An 18,193-nucleotide genomic window follows, 5' to 3' on the forward strand; every position below is an offset into this window, starting at 1 on the left:
TTATTTTATTTTGGTGGATATCTCAGGAGGGGGCACGTAGGAGATGCCTCGAGCTGAGTAAGCCACTGAAGATTGCGTAGGTATTTAGGATTTTGTTTTGGTTTTGTGTATAGTTAGTTAGAGAAGTTGGACAACATTTTTGCCTTTCAGAATACCTTTTAGTTTAGTTGTACTAGTGCATAATGCCCGTGCAAAATCAGTTTTTGTGTGTGTTTTTAGTAATTGTTGGTTTGGTGTGTTTGAGTGCTCATTGTTACAATTAGCAAAAGTTCAATGACATTTTTATTTGTGCATGGTAGAAAGCACACAGTGAACTCCGAGAAAACGCTATGCTTGAGCAAACAGTTTGTGAATAGGCTACTACAAATGATGCCCGTGAACGCATTGAATAGGATATGTTTAGTTGGTGAATAGCATAGGCTACTATTACACAGTAGCGATAACATTAAACGCACCAGAATGAAATATAATATTCAGAAGTAAACAGCATAGCTGACATATAGATTCAGTTTACATCCACAAATGAGCGCTTATTCACCACTGTCTATCCACCACTGGCACATGCCAATAATGTCAGTGACACATGCCACTATCCACTGGCACATGCCAATGAAGACCGGATATGCCACCGGATGTGCCAATACGCAAAGTGACGTGCCATTGGCTTCTGTGCGTCAGATGCCATGTCACTTAATGTTAAAACTGCTACTGAAAAAAGTTCAAGAGATTTTTCTTAGCGATGGCTGATTTCAACAGTTTCAATATGATAAAAAATGTACCATAACTTTTATATTGATTCAATGGCTTAATTGCATTTTGAAAAAAAAAAAGTGTCATGAATTTATTGCATTTTTGGGGGAAAATAATCCGTTTTTATAATAAATCTTTGAAAATCAAAATCTGGATTTGAATTTATGTTATTATAACCTAGATGCTATGTGAAAGTTTGAAACAGAAAATAGTGGTTTTCATCTTGCCGCTTTCTTGGTAAAGAAAACACATTTTTACTCAAATTAATCAAAATGGATTTATCACGTTCTGGAACCAAACTATAATATTCAGAAGTAAACAGTGTGGCTGACTGAGTGTTTATGTCAGAATGTTTATTTTTAAACCACAACCTTCTAAAAATGATATATTTAACAATATCTTTTGCATTTCTCATCCAAACAACGTCAAACTTGGCACTGCACTTACTCGTGCCCGTAGCAAGACACCTGTCGTCGAGTTTGAAATCCAACGGACTAACGGTTCGAGAGATATGCGAATAACACACAGACAGACGGACAGACAGACAGATTGACATACAGACAGACAGACGTTTCTGTAATTTATAGAGAGATGAACTTGCATGTGTCCTTATTGATTGGAAATGGCCTATACATCTAGGTTATAGTTTATAATAATAGAAAAACTATATATAGAGAGAGAGAGAGAGAGTATTTGTCTTGAGATTTATTTTGATTTATTGGGCTTGCTAATCAAATGTAATTCTGTAGTAATACTAAGTATTGCGTCGTGCATAGTTGTGATTTACCCTGTGATTTGATTATATTCGCCAAGATAATACATTCCTGTGTAATTCTAATTTCTTTTCACATGCAAATACGCCTTGAACGAGGCAATGATTATTTGTAGCTGGAACTCTATTGTCTGGGTTGGTTAAAACGGTGAGCTGAATACAGAATTCATAAGAGTAAAAATTAGTGTTCTCATGTTCAATGTATGGCGACAAGTCACCATTTTGGGGTGGGGATGTTACGTCCCTCAGCTCTGGTGCTTGTTCCTACACATGTGTATGAGTGCAGTGTCTCCTCCCCTTTTCTTAATTACAGATGAGCCACACCTGAGCGAAGCCTTTGTGCTATTCACCTTATTTTCGAACGCGGAAGTAAACATGGGTCCAATATCCGGTTTTTGTGCGGCACTTCCGTTTCCTCGCTTCCCTGGGCTAAATAACGATATCGATCGCGAAGGATTATGCAGAGTTGACAGAAAAATGTTACACATGCCGTAGCAGATGAATACTACAAAGAACTAAAGCCCCGCCTCACTCAGTTAGGGTACAGGACCTGGTTGAAAACACTCATGCATCTAGCTGGCAGAGTGCCAAAACTTCGCCGGCGCCTTCAGCACCGCCCTAAACACAGTCGAGCCAACGCTGGACTAATATATCTAGGTATTTTGTCATGTCAAATGTATTAGTAATGCCATCAGAGTGCAACCAGGATAACAATAAGTAGATGGCTATAAATAATTGTAAATAATACAAAATAAATGCCATGATCATGCCATGATCACTATATTTTATAGAGGGGTTACTATAATGATTTTGTTTCTCCTTGGAGTTTTTATCATGGTTTTTATTGAGACTTAATAGCCCAGCCAATTTTCTGGTATCGGGTGGTCTTCTGTAGGTGCTCACGAAATGAAAAGAACAAACATACGGTCGTTTCGATGGTTTCTTCAAATGTAAAGCTTGTTGTATGTAAGCCTTGCTTAGATGACAGAGAAACAATCGGGAGTTATTTTGCAATAAACAAAGCAAAAGTGTACATAACGGTTCAAAATGTTGAGGACAGTAAGATTTTTTTTATATGAAATTAATATTTTTATTCAACAAGGATTGATGCATTAAATTGATCAAAAGTGACAGTCAAGGGTTTTTCACTGTTAAAATAAATCGACTTCATATAAATGCTGTTCTTTCAACTTGGTTCATCAAATAATTTTGCATCATGGTTTCCACAAAAAAATATTAAACTGTTTTCAACATTGATAATAAGAAATGTTTTCTGAGCTGTAAATCAGCATATTAAAATTAATTATCATCATAACTGGAGTAATGATGCCGAAAATTACGCTTTGATCAATTGAATAAATTACAGTTTAGTATGACATAGAAAACAGATAGCCCATGTTAAATTGTAATATTACAGTTTTTACTGTATTTTTGATCAAATAAATGCAGAAGAGAATTAAAAATCTTACAGACCCCAAACTTTTGAACAGTAGGCTAGTGTACAATAGTACTTTTACTATAATTAGGGTAGTTTTGTAAAAGTCACTGACTAATAATTACAGGCGAGTTGATTGCACAAATCACAAAATATTTAGTAGTCATTGTTTTCAGATTTAGCATATTAATGATGCATTCACCTCATAAATCATGACACACTGCTCTAGCACAGGAAAGTGCATACAAGTTCAAGTGCATGATTTTAAAATTAAGAAGTATTGGTATCGGTATCAATATCGGCGATACTGGCCCTGTATTTATTTGGTATCGGATCGATACCAAAATTTGGAGTATCGCCCACCTCTAGTTAACAGGTTAGAACGTGCACACTGCCTGCGTGACACGCGCGTCTCACAGGCGCGGAAAACGCGTGCATGCTATAAATAGAATCGACGCCTATTTTTCACGCGACACGCAAGCGTTTTGGAAGCGTTTCCAGGCAAAATAGAATAGGAAAAGATGTTTGTATTTCATTTTGACATGAATACATATTAATAAATGACATTTTGATGTTTGAAAGTTTAGGTTTTGACAAATGCAGATATAAATGCAATGAAAAAAAATCGATTTTCTAATATTGCACCTGTCAATAGAGAACGAAATATTCTGTAGCCTATTTTGCCGTCAACACTGCCGTCGTTGTCTTTGCTGCTATATATTTATGTTTAACATTAAGTATAGGCCTTCCACAACTCTCTCCCCATTATGTCGAATATAATCACCAATGAATGAGGCTTATCATATGTCACCTAACTTAGCAGTGCCGCGTCAGACACGTTTCTGGTGTGCAAAGACATGTAAAACGCCACGCAACAGAAACGCCATGCAGCCAGTGTGTCTCTGGTCGTAGGGCGCCTGATAGCCTAATTAAAATGTCAATGATTTCGATGATTAAAACACTCTGCTCCAAGTAAACCTTTCTTTTGTACCAGTTATTATGACAACCTCTAACTGCACAAATAATCCCGGTCTTCCCCGAAGCCATAACGATGAGTTAGTTGTTAGGAACACTTGTTTAATTAACCGCTATGGTGAAAAGTGAGTTAGCGCGCCAGTGACCGGAAGTGCCTGACCGGAAGTCTCGCACAAAATACCGTCAACTGGCTGCGTCCCTATTTCCGTTAAAAATAAGGTGAATAAAAGGCTTCTGGGTCCGCTCCTGAGAGCGCACACAAAGACTGAGAACAGAGTCGATGCACAGCTGCTTTCGGTCTTTTGAGTGATCTGATTGCCGTCTAGCCGTCCACCCGGCAGTAGCGTTCCGTTTTTGTAGTTTTTTTTTTTTCCTGTGTTAACCTACCTAATATTTGATACCCATTCTGTTAAATAAACATACCCCTATTTTTGATACGAGCTGATCTGTGTGCGTCTCTCCTTTGTTAAGGGTGGTGTCCGACTGCCTGTAACAAGTAGGCATAATTGTCATTGCGTATGTATGTGTATGCAGCATGAGTCAAATACAATCTTCTGTTCGAGAACAGTTCGTGTGATAGTAATATGGATCTTAGTAGTATTTTAAGTGATAATTGATTCTATAAACAACTATAAAAGATAATTTTCGGCTTTCTCCGGCTCCCTGCACTGGGCGTAATGCGAAACCGGAAGTGTCCACCCACACACTCGCTGATCCGAAATCCAAAATGGCGGCCACGTGCAACTAGCCTATTAACAAGGTAAGAACTGCAAGAACAGTCTGCCCCTGATTTTAAAGTTTAAGATTACAGTGGTGGATGTCAAGAGGGGCGATAGTGAGAAACCCATTAAAAATACTTTTCTTACCAACTTCTTGGTTGTATACTCTACAGCACGCAGATCTGCTAATCTCTTCTTCCTTTTTCTGCTCTTTAGCAAGCAGGTTCTCCTCATTAATTTTCTGAAAATCCTGAAGCAATTTCCTCTGCTCCTCCTCCTTCCTTTCAATGACCTGAGATAACATTACACAAAGAGTGAGTTTGAAAACTAGCGGTACTTTTGATTCAAATTGATCTGGAGACTCATTGCATGTACTTTGAGCTCCTCCATCTGCATCTTTTTCCAGTAGGGCTGGGCGATATGGCCAAAAATAAATATCACGATAACTTTTTTTATATCAGTCGATATCGATAATTATCACGATAAAAGTCAAATCTTTATTTCTTTCAAGTTTAAAGGCAGATTTTTGCTCCCAAGTGAAAGTTGTAGAAACCAGAGCATTAACTGTGGTTCTCTTACGAGAGGTTCTCTCTTATTGCGCAAGTAGCTTACGCTGCGGGAAAGTCTTCTTTCTCGAGATACTGAAGCCAAAAAATTATCCTTAATTTTTAATAATCTTGTCAACGCAGTGCGGCAGCATGCAGACCTAGGGCAGGCTAACTAGCGTGCCCATTGGCTGCCCTGCGGCTACTGCAGCAGCCTATCGCTGAGCCCTTGGCGTGACGTCACGTCCAATGAGCGCGCTTGGCGCGCTTCATGCGTCACAGCCCGCGAAAAGGGGTGTGGCTTAGCGTATATAAGCGAGGCTCAGAGGCTGCTTCACTAATTTCTGTCTCTTCAGCGACGCTCTCCGCATCGCTGGACTCTGAGGAAGCCGCCGTTGAAACAAGCGACCAGCACGCCGAGGATATTAGCCTGAGGAAGCCGGCCGTCTTCGCCGCCTTTAGCCTTCCCTGCCTGCTCCGCTATCCGGCTAATTATATCCTTTTCTGCTCTATGTTGTGTGTGTTTGTGTGTTCGCCTACCGCGACACACTGCATCTAAAAGAGAGCGAGGCGTTTGTTGCAAAATGCCTCGCAATTCTTGTGGCTCGTCCAGAGCCCCGCTCAGCGACAGGGACCGCCATGTGATCTGTGCTCTCTGCCTGGGTCGTGACCTTACTTCGGGCGGCTGCGAACTCTGCGAAGAACTGCCGATGTCGACCCTGCGGGCTCGACTCGCCACGTTCGACGCTTCCGCTGTCTCTCCGTCCACGGATGCAGCAGCTGAGCGCTCGCCGGAGCCCCTCCCGCGAGCCTCGCTATCTCCTTCTCCCCCCCACCTCCCGACGCACAGCGGCCGGCTTTCGCCCGCACTGCCGTCGCCTCAGGGGATGAAGCAGACAGCGCTGCTATCCCCCCCTCTGTCAAGCCGCGCAAACGGCGCCGCTCACAAGGGATGTCAGAAACGGACGGTCTCGGGCTATAGCTTCCTTTACGTTACAAGAAAGCTACCCCCCCCCCGTCACTGGCTAAAGGAGAGAAGAGTGTTTAGCCCCACCCAGGTCGGACTAACCTCTAACCTCCATTTCTCACATTTTTCTCAGTCCCCTCCTAAACTCAGGCGACTGGAAATACATATATTGCAGTAACGAGCCTGTTTTTATACACGCACGCCTGCAAACAAACGCTGACGCAAAACATGATGACGCTCGTATGGCGTTATTTTTTAGTCAAAAGTTATGAGCGTGTAAGACATGCTCACGAGCACATTATGTTATTTCACACGCGCAAAAATGAACCTTCAGCTGGCATGATAAAAGTACTCGCGCACAAATTCAACAACCGAGTGGTGTACAGGTAGCTGCGAGCGAGCGCCTGGCATACTCTCATAGGTTAACTCTGCTTGTACAGTTGAATCCTGCTCGTGGAGTGCCGTTTTGCTCGTGCAGTGGATTTCTGCTCGCTCAGCTGATTTCTACTCCCTCGAGTCTACATGACTTTTGACAATTTGGGGGCGGAAACCAAGGAGGGCACTGACCCTCTTATGATTGGTCACTTTCACACAGGGACATCCTTGTACCTTGATTGACAGCTCTCATTACAGGAAGCACGGAGTCAAAGTATCTGACGGAGTTCAGTCATTCAGTTAACACTGCACAGTGGACGGAATGGCGGCGACACCTGAAGATGTAGGCGTAAGTGATATTGATATATGATGGGGGCTGTGTGTTTGACAATGTAGCAATTTAATCTGAAATTTGTTTGGAACATGTAAGTAGCTGACATAAGCTAATCAACCTTAACTAGCAAGTTTTAGGCTAGCGAGCTAGCAAACTCAGCAGGGGCTAACGTTAGGTTTTTATTTTATTTCTTTATTTTTTATTTTTTCACCTTGTTAAGATCAGATATATGAAGCTGTATATTGATTCAATTTCGTATACGTGTTAAAATTGTAATTTGACAAAATGTTAATAAAATTTGTGAAAAAAAAGAAAAAAAAACGTTAGGTGTCTCTCAGCAAACTAGCGTTTTAGTCAGTGCTGCATGTGTAAAACAAAACGTAAAGTATGGCCAGTGGTCCCCAAACTTTTCATGGCAAGTGTTTTAGTTGAACTAGTGACCATGTATGTTACTATAACATACAGCGCTTTCAAGAACGCCTCTTGACTTGGACTTCTTACAGTTTGCTTGTCGGCAGGAGCCTGTACCTCTGGGAAGCACTGTCAAGGCATGTAAATGTCCCCCCAGATATTGTACAGTGTTACTTTCATGTTGTTTTCCACTTCAACAGGACATAGTCAGACACAGAGCCGGACAGTAACGGAGTACATTTACTTGAGTACAGTACTTAAGTACACTTTTGAGGGATCTGTACTTTACTCGAGTATCATTTTTGGGGAGTACTCATGACTTTACTCAAGTACATTTGAGAGGCAAATATTGTACTCTTTACTCCACTACATTTCTATCCATAACTGTGAGTACCCGTTATTTTTTTAAAAATAAAAAATAAAATAAAAAAGGAAAAAAGAAACATCTCGGAAACTCTCAATTTGTTGTTTCCCTCTCAAATGTGATTGGATTGTGCAGGCGCCACTGATTGGGACAGCCTATCAGCAATCACCTTCAGCTTTCCGCCAAAGTCAACTCCATGGTCAGATTTAGATAAGAGACGAAACAATGGATGAAGACGCAGCCCAGGATGGTAGGGGAAGACTCATGAATATTCATTAGGGAAGTCATCCCTGATTGGTCTTAACCCCAGTGACGGGTAGATTTAGGGGCGGGGTTAGGGAGGTCATAAGACCCCCAGTGACGGGTAGGTTTAGGGGTAGGTCATCAGACCAATCAGGGATGACTTCCCTAATGAATATTCATGAGTCTTCTCCTACCATCCAGACTATTTCAATTTTCTGAACAAGTTAATGATAGTTTTCGCTTCAAGTGTTTGCTGTGTTTACCAATGTAAGCACTGTGGCAGTAGTAATGCAATATTTAGAAAATGTACTCTTGTACTCTTGATACTCAAGTACTTTTAAAAACAAGTACTTTAGTACTTTTACTTAAGTAGACATCTGACTGTAGTACTTTTACTTGTACTTGAGTAAAATTTAGCCAGGGGTATCTGTACTTTTACTCAAGTAATGAAGCTGTGTACTCTGTCCACCTCTGGTCAGACATGAGATTACTTCCAGGCTGATCATTAGAGTCAGCGCTTTCAAGAACGCCTCTTGACTTGGACTTCTTACAGTTTGCATGTCGGCAGGAGCTGTACCTCTGGGAAGCACTGTCAAGGCATGTAAATGTCCCCCCAGATATTGTACAGGCCTTAAGAGATTTCCTCCATCTGGTCATGGACCACATTGAAAATGCTGAAGTTACCAGCAGTACTGTTGAAACTGTAGCTGGAGAGATGGGGCGTCCCAGGTACAATTTAGAGAAGGAGAGACTTGTTGAGCTTTCGGAGATAAATCTGTCTGTGGACTGCATCGCAAAGTTACTGTGCGTTTCAGCCAGTACAGTCAACAGACGGATGAGGGAGTTTGGTCTCTCTGCCAGACAGAACTACAGCAATGCTACTGACCAGGAGCTTGATAATGCAGTCCAACGCATCAAAAATGAAATGCCCACAGCAGGCTATCGGATGGTCAAAGGGAGGCTAAAGTCCATGGGAATCCACGTCCAGTGGAGGAGAGTTACTGCATCAATGCATAGAGTGGACTCGCTTGGGATTCTTTCTAGACTGACTGGACTGGGCTGCATTGTGCGAAGAACTTACTCTGTCAGGGGGCCCCTTTCACTGTGGCATGTCGACACTAACCACAAACTTATCAGGTCAGTACTGTACAGTACAGATTATTCATTATTTATTTATTTTGTTAAATATAATGATGCAGACACTGATAGATCTCAAAGCATAAGTATGTTGCCATGACATTTCTACAATAAAAATCCAGGTTGAAACTGGTAATGTAGGTCTTTATTTTGTTCCCATCAGGTACAACATTGTACTTTTTGGTGAAGTGGACGGCAAGATTTCATTTCATTGGGTCTTTTCATGTGTTGGCCTTCTGTGTAAGCAAATTTGCTATGATGTACACCAAATAATTACATGTTGCATTCAGATGGCTGAAATACTACCCTGTTGACGTGGGAGAAAAAGTTATTATATAGGGTGCCGCATGGTAGTAAGAGTCATTAAGGTGTGTTAAAATATCAATTGTCTCATCATATTGTGCTATTTATCATCTACTTTCTGTAGATTGTTGTACGTCTTGGTCAGTTAAATGTTTCCTGTGTCTGTGTTCTATTATTATTTGATTTGTGCATGGTTTGTAAGGTTTGTTGTTGTCCTTCATCTTCTGTTGTTGATTTTATTTAATCCTAGTACCCATTCCATACAGGAGGTCTTTGTCCCCTGCCAGGCCGTTATTGTAAATAAGTAACTGTTCTTAAAAACTTGCCTGGTATAATAATAATCATGACTTGAGGTGGAAAATAAGGAAGGCGCAGGCGTCCTTATAATTGGTCAATTTCAACACAATTGGATTGGTTAATAGATGTCTGGAGCACTTTAATAAACATTAATGGCTAGTCGTATATCATTGTAAATCATTGTGGAATTTTAGAAATGGTTAAATACTGGGGAAAAAAACATAAATCAATGAGATGTATTTACGAAAGGCAATTCAATGATTAATGTTATGTTTTCAAAGCTCACCTGTGAAAAGTAACATACTCCTACCCTGTCCCTTTATAGAAGATCTTTTGACAGTCCACCTGACATTCCTTCCTAAACTGAAGGCAGACCTGGAGGCTTTTGTGGAAGGTTGGAACAACCACCCACTGAGAACAGAAGGGAATAAAACTCCTGAGCAGATTTGGCACTCAGGAATGATGCTTCGACCGATTGACCAGCCAGAGAATCTTGAGGTTCTTTTTTTTCCTTTAAAACAACTAAATTGCTACAGTAAATTTTATATCCAAAATAAGCTGTTAATGTAACCTTGAAATGGCCCACCAGGCTCTAAGCCGTGTAACACATCTTCAGCTGGTGAAACAATCACATTTGATGCAAATGTTGGTAATACAGTTCATATGCACTCAGTAACCTCTTCATTAGGTACACTTGTACTGTTTAACACCAATACGAATATTTAAGCACCTGATCAAATCAATTTGTTGCATAGTTATACAAACCCTAAATGTTTATCTTCAGCTAATGTTGAAAAGCCAAACAATTGGGATGAACAGATTACATTAGATGATGTAAACATGGGATGACTAATGATAGCGGTATTTTTCTGTCTTGTTCGACTGTCAGGATATTGAAGAGCCGGACATTGACTGGGATGTTGCAGCTGACTATGGAGAAGATGTGGATGGTGTGATAGTAGTCCCTGAATTCGAGTGTCCACTGAATGAACAGCAGCCAGTAGAGCTTCAGGTGCTGATTGCAGAAAATGGAGACACTGACACTAGAGACCTTTACCTCCTATGTCATGAATATGTGCTTCAGGCTTTGTCAGGTGTTTAATGTTTGTTTTTGTGATCAGAAAGTGATGTAAATAAAATATACAACAACCACAGTTAAATCTTTAGATTTATTCTTTTTAACAATAGAACAACTTTGTACACAGTAGAAAATAGAAACAAAGCACAAAAAGGGTAACAAAGTTACCAAGTAACTAAAACAAGTAACAAGGACCTTAAAATGCTACTTTAGTGTCTGCTGAACTCGTAACCACCACAGATTGCCTCGGTTAGGTTGTTTTCAAACTCTTGGGAGGTGGCTAAGTGGCGTGTAGGAAATGTAATGGCAACAGCACAAGCATTGACAATGGGGTAACAAAGGCTATGTGCCCCATAGCGGGAGTCGCAGTCATGATCAAAATTAACAGTTATCTTGAATGCCTCTCTCTTGGATTCGATCAGTGGAACATGTGCCTGACCTGTGACCCACTGAAGGAAGCTCCGGACTGACAGGCGCTTCCCCCCACCATTTGTTCCGTGCACAGCTACCACGTGACTTTGACCTTCAAGGGCTGTCCTCTTCTTGGCTGTCTGCTGCTTCTCAGAGACAAATACAAATAAGTAATTTCCAACATTTCTGTTAGTACAAATGCATTCGTCATATACATGGCGGGGGTTTGACAGAATACACATACGAATATAAACCTAAAGAGGGAGTAACTAATAAAAATAGAATAAAATGAAACCGGTGGAAAACAAGTGTATGATAGTATGGTAAGAGTGATGGACAAGGATTATAGAAAAAGGTGCTAAGCAGTGTGTTACCTCTGTCTTCCAACTTTTGCAAGAAATCCTGCAGAAAATTGATGATCTGCATCTCTCGCTGCCGTCTCACAGACCCTTCCTCACTGAAATCAGGAGATAGCGCAAGCAGAAGGAAGTCTACATTCACCTAAAATAAGGAAGCAAATCAAATGCTTAAACACGGTAAAACAGTAAGGATTGCAGATTTAAATTAAATACTGATTTTATGTTTTGGCCTGTAGCGTTTAGCTCTTTGAACACACATTTGAAGGCAGCTTAAAGTAAAAATGCAGAATATGCCATAAGAGCAAGTCATCAGTGTCTCTAACAGTGGCTGTTCTAATAAAATAATTGTTCATTCACAACGTTACTGACTTCCTGTAAGTGGCCGGGGACAAAGAGCTGCTGGCACATCTGGGTGTGCTGTGCTAACACCTCATCTAATCCGTAGAGCCTCAATCCCTCACGCAGCTGGTTCAAGATCGGGATCAGCCTCACCAGTGCATGCAAAGCGATGGCACTAATAAACCGTAAAATAAAGTGTTACCTTATTTTCTTACTGTGTCCTTGTTACATATGTTACATGTACTTACCGTAGTAATAACAGTAAATGATGCATAATTACATGCAACTAACCCTCAACCAAATCCTAATCCTACCCTATTCCTATAGTAAGTACATGTAGTTACTTAATATTACTCTGTACTTAAATATATAATTACACTGTAACAAGGACACCTTAAAATAAAGTGTAACCGAAAATAATACTGTATTGATTCAGAGTTAAATTGTTAACACTAAAGCATTTTGTGACAAATATTTATGTGTTATGTTTATGTTAACTTACTCTGTGATGGCCTTTTTTTGGTCAACATTTATTGGCCCAGTGTAGCCACATGCCACAATCGCATCTGATAAGTCTATCAGCCTTTCTCCACCTTCTGCATTTTCCACCTGAAAGTAGAGACACAACCTTGATATTTGCAAAAAGAGACAAACGTTGTCTGATAACTTTATATGCCTGACTTGGAAAAATGTATGCATTACACTGTTTAAATACCTCTGTCATCAGATTTTTAATATCCTGATCAGTGACTTCGAGTACACCGACATCCTTTTCCATCTCCCCATGGCACAAGAAATGGTAGCACCATCTTGTAAGGAAGTTTGGTGCAGAACCCCCCCTGCACCAAACTTGTGGCAAAAATCTCCCCACAAGTCCTTTTGTGACAAAGACGAAAGCTATTTTGAACAAAATGGCAGTGGACTTTTACTACCTAATTAAACAATACAAAGTCATATATTTTATATGACAGACTGTGGCACATACTTGAAACTGTTGCCCTGGTAGTCACAGATACTGTATTTAGGGTTTTTGCCCCTTTCCCCATCTCCTTCAAAAAAACGTGCTTCAATTCCACACACCATTTCTGTAAAGAACAAAGAGCTGCTTTTGTCAAATGTATTAGATATGTATAAGATATTATTCACATTGATAATCTCTTAAATGTGCTTTTCATCATGTGTGTTGACCTTGGTGGGGCACACATACCGGTAAGGAACTCTTTACGAAGGACGCCTTGGTATATTTCATTTTCTCCAATGAAGGAGACCCTGAGGAGATTCTTTGGGGAGGCCTGTTTTTGCCTGGCCCACTGTTTCAGCCCCCTTTGAAACAGGTCCTCTCTTGTCACATTGATGTTGAATGACCGGGATGTGTCAACTTTCTTTTCAAGTGACATCAGGATGTCTGATACGCTACACAACAATATCAAAACAATATTGTTGAGAATTCAGTGCTACAGACCAAGGCAAGCATCATTATCCAATCCCATTAAAAATTATCCTACAGCATACCTGCCGAAGTGCTCATCGGTGTCCTCACTAATATCTGCATCTCCCTCATTTGTGTTGCTGTAAAGATCCAACAATAACAAAAAATTCCATAAACAGGTTACCTTAATCCATCATCTGTCCAAATTCTTTAATAAAAGGGGGGACGATGAGGGGACTCTACAGTGGGATTAAGCATTTTAAGCAAGTGGATACAAAATGCATCAAACTTTGTAGAAGAAACTTAGAAAAGCTTTTACCTCTCCCCGCAGACACTTGCATGCACATAGATGTCGTCTTTTGTAAATAGTTGACTGCACAATGGACAAGCAACCTATGAAAATAAAAAATAACTGTTAAATATCCATTAAAAATGCAGATGTACTCTTTCAGAGGTCAGATGTAAACATGCTCTTTGATGAGAACCGGGGGCTGTTCCATAAAAGCCGCTTAGAAAAGCGGGGATTAAACTCCAAAACCGGACTTGAATGAGCCTAACAAATAAGTTGGGGCTAAAGTGGTTCCATAAAAGGTAATTGAAGTTCAGGCAATCTCACTAATTTGATCCAGGTTTATCAAGTCTAGATAATTGCGTGTGCACGCGTTTCTGAAGCAGCCCTAGAGGTCGATCGTGGATCAAATCGATCCACCATCAAACAGCCTATATTTTGTGCTGTTTTATGCGTTTGTGACGTTTTTTTTTTCCCTCAGTGCAAAACTTACATTTTACAGTTATATTCTCCATCTGTAAATGTTAGAAAGTCGAGCAAATGTATCCATTTTACTGCTAATCTTCATATTGAACGAGCGCCGCTGCGCGCCAAATAGGAGCGCGATAATTCTGACTAAAATATACATTTTGCTTGGAAAATTAATATGCGATATTTTATAACACTAGAAATATCTTCTAATTATAATAATTTATCTTTAGGATGTTGGATAAGTTGCAGTGAACTTCTAGCGAATAGAAGTACTTCAGTGAACAGAAGTAGCCTAATTCAGGGAAGATTTTTTTTAAGAAACTAAATATATAAAGATACGAAATATAGTTTTGGGTATAGGACCTATGCTACTTAATAAATATGATGTATATTTATTTAGAATGCTGAGAATTACAGCTTTTAATGCAATAATTTTTTGGATAAAGCAAGAATCCCCAGTTTTAAATAAGTGGTTAGATTTAGTTTCTAGAATGTATTTTTTATATATTATACATATAATATAATATATTCTTAATGTACTTTACATTATGAAGAGGATAACATGAAATTAAGAGCAAATGTATACATTTTGAAAAGATATGTGCAACTCTAAAATCAAAGAATATTCCATAAAATAAAGGAATATATATTAGTCTACATTAACTACATTTTTATATAACCCTCCCTCCCTTTTATATCTAGGCTAGTTATTTGTTATTTTATTTATTTGCTTATTTTATATTGAATATTTGATATTCAAATAATATTACTTGAATAACTATTAGGAATTATGTGTCATTATAAGAGTTTGATATAAATATGTGAATGTTAAATTTGTATTAATATTTATTTAGTGTTTTCTGTCTTTTCCCCCTTAAATCATATGTAAAAGTGTCTAACTATGTACTTCTTGGTTATTGTTCTAATCATGTGTGTTGGTGGGTATTATCACAAAAGAAAAAAAGTAGAAGGAAAAATAAGGAATATTTATTGGGGGAAAATATGATGTCTTTAAAGGAACTGTCAATTTGTATAATTGTGTTAAATGTGTTTGAATTGAAAGACATAATAAAGTACATAATATAGGCTATATATATATATATATTCATCTTACCAGTTAAAATTCATACTGTGCTTTTGTAATTATTTATTTTTTATTTTGTGATTTTAACTTCTGCTTTACAAAGCTTTTTTTTTAGATTGTGTTCTAATGTTCTTCTAATAATCATAAACATATACTACAGCTGCCAAACAAACCAGAGAGAAATGTATTCATAAGTCTATATTGTCTAATTTATCATTGTACAGGGTTCCTGCAGGTTTCAGTTAGTCAAATTTAAGACCTTTTTAAGACATTTTAAGACCATAAAGATTGAAATTTAAGACCTACACGACGCATTGCCAAAACATATTCAAAACAAAGAATTCATTTTATTTCAATGAATTCAGTAATTGAAAAAGCATTAACTTAATTTACAGATAAAGCAATCACATTAGTAACCTTCCAGACCCAACAACGCGTGTCAGAGAAAATAACAGAATCAGATATAATTTTTTTATAGAAAATTGTACTTTGCATATTATAGGCTAGGCCTAACGTAAAAAACACATAATTAGATTATTTTAGTTTATCATAGTTGATCATAACTAGAGATGAAATGGCATGAACATTTCACTTAATTATTATAGTGCCAAAAATCATCACTGTTATCACAGAATCCTGTTCAAAAGTACTAATACTACACAATGAAATCAATTCACCAAGTTTTATGTCGAAAAACAGCAAATAACAAATAAAATTAGCATCAATACGCACTAACATAAACATTAAAATAATACGATTAAAAATGATAGCCAGATTTTAAAAGTGTCTTGCAACATGTTATACTAACATGGACAAGTTCAAATTAAGTTGACAAAAAAGGTTTTTATAAAAAGATAAACCTCACATATTTCAGACTTTAATTTCTCTTTTTTGACTCATTCTTTTTATAAAAAAATTATTTAGTGACATTTACAATACACTTTAGCTTATCTTTTATTATTAATAGTAAAAATCCGATTTTCCCGTGGCGTCTGTCGTTGCTATGCAACTCCACAATGACAAAAAAAGTTTTAGTGGCTAATGGATTTCCACCGCCGAAAAACGCTTGCTGTAGCTCTGTTACAAGATTTATTTACGGAGAAGAGAAAAACACCCGTAGTGTTTGGGTGCACCCGCATCCTTCATGTCTTTTTTCATGTTGCTGCGCTCTAATACTCTAATCTTGGTTTATGGAACAGCCCCCAGATCATGTAAAACATTTCACTGGTTAATTCTTAAAACCTAAATCTTAAGAAGAAACGGAAGCAATTTGCTCACCTTACTCTCCAAATGTGATGGCTGCACATCACCAGATGCCTGTAAAACATTTCTGGGTCATTCACATCAGATATATTTGAAATAAAATCATAAATGTATGGCTCAATAATATGAAATGCTATGTATGATCTCTTCATTTGTATTGATAGCTTACCACTTCGTCATCCAAGTTGATAATGTCATCATCACAGTGGGTCTATAAAATTAAATATCAAGACTTGATGACTTACAAAAAAACAATAGCTATAAACAACAGTGCCAGAAGCAATTTTGGGTTAAGCTGACAGGGACACTGCTAACATGGTCCCACCATCCAATAGTTGCTGTGAAATTTAAGAAATGACACAATGACCAATAGGGTTGTGCCGATAGACGATAGTATCGTGTATCGACGATAGACAGAGATATCGCCGATGGCAGATGCCTTTGACGATATCAATACGATAATTGGCTCGTTTTCCCATTAATGTATTAAATCAGTATTATTATTATTATTATTATTATGAAGCTAGTATAGTTATTAAATTAATTAGGAACTACAATTATATTTGCCTTGCCTAAATTCATAACGACATCACCACATGACCACACTTGCGACATCACTGTGACGCACGCGTATGAGGACTCCTCAAAGAAAATGTTTTTAAAACAGACTAAAAAAACTACATCCCACAACGAAATTTAATTGCAAGGTGATCCATTCACAAATTGTCAAGAGTGCTTGTTTTAACAGACGCATCATTCTTATACAGAGCCAAGATGAAGACGCGGCATCGTTGTTCGTCAGTATTTTGTTTCCATAGCACATTAACAAAATATTTAATGACACTAATAACACTAAAAACAATACAATTACAAAATATTAATTATAGCCTAATAATATCAATAAAATTGTATAGGCCGCCTAGGCCTAATAAAAGTCTTTAGTTCACGAAGCATATCTGTGAAACTCTGCCATCTGTGAAAATCACAAGCAACTTCAAACTTGTTTAACAAGAAATATTCTTCAAATTTTTCCACTGTCAATAATGTAAGTCCACAAGAGAAATATTAAGCCAGTAAATTGATAGTTGCTGTACCGTTATATCCACCGTCGTCTCTGAGAGAACGCGCCGTTAATGCAGTGAAAGCTCAGTCCATTTCTGCTTTCATTTTCAGGGAATGAGCGCGTTTACGTGCACGTTATTAACTCGATTATGCTGAATAAACCGACAATGTGTGTGGTCATGTAAACGCATTAACCCGTTTTCCTTTATCGGAGTCAAGTCATAGGTTTAAGTATAACCGATCGACTTTTAGATTTTTGCCTCTGATTTCTCCCGGCATTTAAAACCCGCGTTATTTGGGCTTATTGAAGTGCGGTGCGCATAAGTGAAGTGCATCCAGACAGAGAGAGCACTGGTAGGAGGACATATATCGCAGACTGCAACACTTTTTTTTGACCCAAGAAATTAAAACATGTTCTCATCTCGTGCAGAAGTAGCCTACAGGCAAAATGCTGCATCTGTAACGGCATGAGAGGATAATGTGTGTCCGTAAATTTCCCGCTGACATGTTGAAATACTCTGAGTCAGATACAAGAATGATTAGGATCTTTTTTTTACCTCACTATACCGGGAAATAACCTGATTTAGCCTATTAATAAACACTCCACCTTTGCTAGCAAAATAGAAAAAAAAATTCTCATATTTAAAACGAAGTAATAAAACAAGCAAATTGATGAGTAAATAAGCAAGTTAATAATCAAATAAGTAAGACCCGCCCCCCTCACGATAATATCGTGTATCGCCGATCTCACAGGCTGACGATAAGACGATATGAAAATGGA

At 38.5% G+C, this 18,193-nt stretch overlaps 1 long non-coding RNA gene across 1 annotated transcript; it reads right to left on the reverse strand.

Annotated features, from left to right (window-relative positions):
- Nucleotides 1-13,104: 13,104 nt before the first annotated feature.
- On the reverse strand, nucleotides 13,105-13,633 carry LOC311089249. Its single transcript, XR_014607658.1, has 3 exons — nucleotides 13,563-13,633; nucleotides 13,327-13,383; nucleotides 13,105-13,227 (listed from the first exon to the last, which is right to left on the reverse strand). It is a non-coding gene; the product is annotated as an uncharacterized lncRNA (long non-coding RNA).
- Between the last annotated feature and the right edge of the window lie 4,560 nt (nucleotides 13,634-18,193).

The sequence above is a fragment of the Abramis brama genome (assembly GCF_963993115.1).
Source record: "Abramis brama genome assembly, chromosome: 9".
NCBI lineage: Eukaryota > Metazoa > Chordata > Actinopteri > Cypriniformes > Leuciscidae > Abramis > Abramis brama.